Source organism: Tigriopus californicus, chromosome 7 (assembly GCF_007210705.1).
Source record: "Tigriopus californicus strain San Diego chromosome 7, Tcal_SD_v2.1, whole genome shotgun sequence".
Lineage (NCBI taxonomy): Eukaryota > Metazoa > Arthropoda > Copepoda > Harpacticoida > Harpacticidae > Tigriopus > Tigriopus californicus.
The window spans coordinates 1,601,836-1,605,571 of NC_081446.1; the positions used below are offsets into that span (position 1 = coordinate 1,601,836).

At 42.2% G+C, this 3,736-nt stretch overlaps 1 protein-coding gene across 1 annotated transcript in view; it reads left to right on the plus strand.

The window, feature by feature from the left end:
• LOC131883713 (sex peptide receptor-like) overlaps positions 1–3,736 on the plus strand; it is a 58,424-nt gene that overhangs the window by 3,085 nt on the left and 51,603 nt on the right. The window lies entirely within an intron of this gene.

A 3,736-nucleotide genomic window follows, 5' to 3' on the forward strand; every position in this document is an offset into this window, starting at 1 on the left:
ATGAAGATTGATGTGGTAATTTTAGCCTTGTTCGTCGTTGCCAAGCAAAATCGTCAGTTGGCCTTTTTCGTAAAGAGCGTCAAAAGGCTATTCACTAATTGCGCTGCTATATCGCTGCCTTTGTTGGTCAAAGTTTAATTTTGGCCATAAACCACGCACCAAAAAATGAGCCGGAACCCGAGACAGAATGCCAATTATTTGAGTTGCTTTTGAAAATGTTTTGCAAAAGGGACATAACCAAGCTTTTGATATCAATGACTACCTGCATTCCTCGGAGTCGGTTTTAAAACTACTAAAGTATAAGCTCAGAAAGTGGTACCTTCAGAGACAGATGAAAACGTTTCATCTAGTGTTCCATTACAGGATCATGTGTGGCGTCAATCTTTATCCAAATAATTGGACGTTTTGACAAGTTGGAACAGGAGTCACCCTGACGAGAAGCGAAGAGAGAAAAATCACGAAATGTAGAAAGAGATTTGAAGATTAACAGATTACCGATGTGTTCAGGAATGAGAGCTTTGATTGAGATATGAGTACGTGGAGCGAAAACAGCCAAATCTCTTTCTCTCGCTCTCTCGCTCACCTTCAGCGGCGTCTGCTGCAGTGGCCTACGTATTCCCAAGGAAGTTGCATGCTAACACTTGCGTGCCAAAATCAGACGGAACATCATTGTGTGATTTTTCCAATGCGTTGGTGCCAAGATTGGTAGTTCGAACACGACTGATTTGAGACAAAGCAGGTTCCAAACATAAAGATATCTCGGTGTTGTCCGTCATCAGGGAAGAACTTAATTACTCAGTCATGAGCAAGGTAAACATTGTGGCTTCTTCAAGCTGAAATGTCACCTCTCTTCCGTGGATTTGAAATTGGACAGACTTTTTTGGGGGGAGAGGGGGGAAGGGCTTGCACTTTTATCTGTCTTCAAATCCAAATGATTGCTTCTCGTCTTTCGGTGCTTGAGAAATGTCCTACATTTTGTCACTTTCATGACTTCACATAAATAGTGTGTCCGAAAGGAGTTTTTGAAGAAATCGCCCCAAAAATGTTTCAATGCAAACTTGTCTGTGAACGAAAAACTAGTTCGTGGATATGAGGTGAAAGATGTTGTCGTTGTTTGTTGTGTATGCATGAGTGAACAAGGTAATATCCGGATATTACCTTGAACCGACATCTCAGGCTAAGGGGTAAATAGGGTCTATTTGAGTTGTGCGAGATAACAAAATCCGAGTAATCAATTAAACAAGTCAATGCGTCTCTTTTTTTGCGGGCACTTCTTCAATTTTCCTTATTCTCAGTCGAGGATCTTGGATCTCTTTTGTGCACCTTCTGCTAAAAAGGCGATTCTGAGCCCGCTCCAAAAATGTTGGCACTTTTATTGTGGACTCTTCAATCAAGGCTCTCATGTTGCACTTGAGGCTGTGCCTCCTCTCGTTTCCGCCATAGGCCCATGGGCCTATAATTTATAAATAAAACTTTTCCCTTCCTTCCTTCTTCCTGCTGGTCAGAAAAGTCCTCCTCGGTCACTCATTTCCTCACTCACTCACTCTATGCTTTACGTGCAGTAGGTACGTTGCTGGCGGGAATCAAACTTGACCGAGGAGGGTCTCTGAAGTGCAGTTCCGATCTAGTGTTCCAAAGAGTGTGGGGGGGGGGACCACGTTCGATCGTGGCTAGTTCACCATTTTGAAGCTTCTCTATCTGCCCGGTGGACAAATGCATGCACTTTGGGAACTTTATTAGACTTGGACTTTTAACTGAGTTCATCTGAAAGACACTGAGAGATTTCATGGAACATAAAATAAAACAGAGATATGAATCTTTATTTAAAAAGAAATATTTGATAGATGTTGATTTTTACTCATTTTCAGGTCCTAAAAAATTGAAAGAATTTAAACTAATTATGAGCCTTAATCCAATGTCAAAACGCAAACTTGTCAACAAAGTAAAAGGCAGAAATAATCACTATCCACAAAATTATTGGTACGCCAAATGTTTCATACTTTTAGTTTGGGCAAGTGAATTGATATTCCTCATGGTTTATCAATCATAGTCGCGTTACTGGCGGCTGACATAAGAGAACATTCCAGCTTGCAGGTTTTGTGCCAATAAACCCTCGATATAGTATATGTATTGTCAGGTATCTTCCAACTCTCATCTTTGACGGGTCTTCAGAAGGCAAAGGCTTATTCTTTTATTGCCAGCCTCGATTCTAACACTTGATTGGACACGGCCACCTCTTTCTGCTCAAGGCAATTGAAGAGGCGTGAAATTTATTTCCTAGCACACTTCAATAACTGGTTGCCTCAACCAGAGACTCTCTTTTTCCTGGGATTGTCAAGGAACGTCGGAGTTTGCGAATGTAAACTTGCCTGAAAATTGATACCAATATAAGTAAAGGACGTGGGTTTGGATGTCCATTCTCAAGGCTTGCAACACTTCGGTTGTCGTCGTCGTTGTTGTTGCTGTTGTCCGTATTTTTCCATGGCAAACTTTTCCATTTCTCGATTGGAACCTTGTGCCAGAAGGACTCGAAATCCTCTCCACCTCATCAGGTAGGGCTCTGTGTAAGCAAAGCACATTGTTTGCACAAATTGTAGTTTGCCGCAAGCTCGGCCCAAGCCACAAATCCCACCACAACTTCTCTCCCCTGCCGTGGCTCCGTGGCTGACAGAGGAGTGTTGGATAAATAATAAAATACGAAGCGCCTGTATACCCTATTTCAATTGGGAAAAAGGTGGCTCATTTTCAAATCCTCGTTGCGAGAATGAGTGGAGACGAGGCCACTTTCCATTGCCATACTGGAACAAGTAGTGGAAAAGGTGAACTTTTTTTCAAGGAAGAAACGTCAACGAATTGGCTAGAGGGAACAAGATGTGCTTGTGTTTATATCTTCTTACTACAAAATGTTCTGTTTTGGAACAGTTTGTTAAATTCGCCCATTGTTTGAGAGACTAAAGATAGGTAGATGGAAACAGAATTAATGACACGTTTTGAAGCCTGCGTTTTGCACGTGATTCGGATTCATTCATCTACTTTTGCCCGTATGCTTGTGTTTTGACAGGTTCGTTTTTTGCACATAAGATAATTATATTGCACGGTAATGCCCATACATTTTTCCCTTGAGGATAGCAAATTGCGGCTGTCGCAGTAATCGATTGTCAAAATGCCATCAACAGTCATAGTGGCCACGTGTTGTCTAAAGAAGCCCCATAACCCAAAACTACCACCACTTTTATCTTGTTCTATTTGCCAAGGGCTGACTGGATAGTAATATATCTTGAGGTGTCTTTTTTTCCGTGGCGGTAGTCTGGATTGAACAAATAGAGACGAGCCAAAGCTGTAGGAGAACAACACCGTCTCATCTTCTTTCCTCTACTTGTCCTCTCAATGCAATTGGACACCACTCAACTTGAACACCCCGAGGGAGTCAACGGGCCTTTCCACACTGTCATGAGTTGTTCTTAAGGTTTCGCTGTGTACCCTTCTATGGCGGCATCCCATTTCATATATGCCAACGTCATTTAGGCCCATCTGGACCAAGAGAACCTCAAGGGGCAGCCACGGAGTGTCTGAACAGGGTCTCCTCTCTGCCTCATAATAAAGACTCATCAAATTGGCCGTTTCATCATGGACGCACAACTTTTTATGGCATCAGACCAACTTTAGTTGATTGACAATAAAAGGTCAGATACTTTGAAAGTTAGGCGTGATCACAAAAAGGCCGTTGAGGAATCTC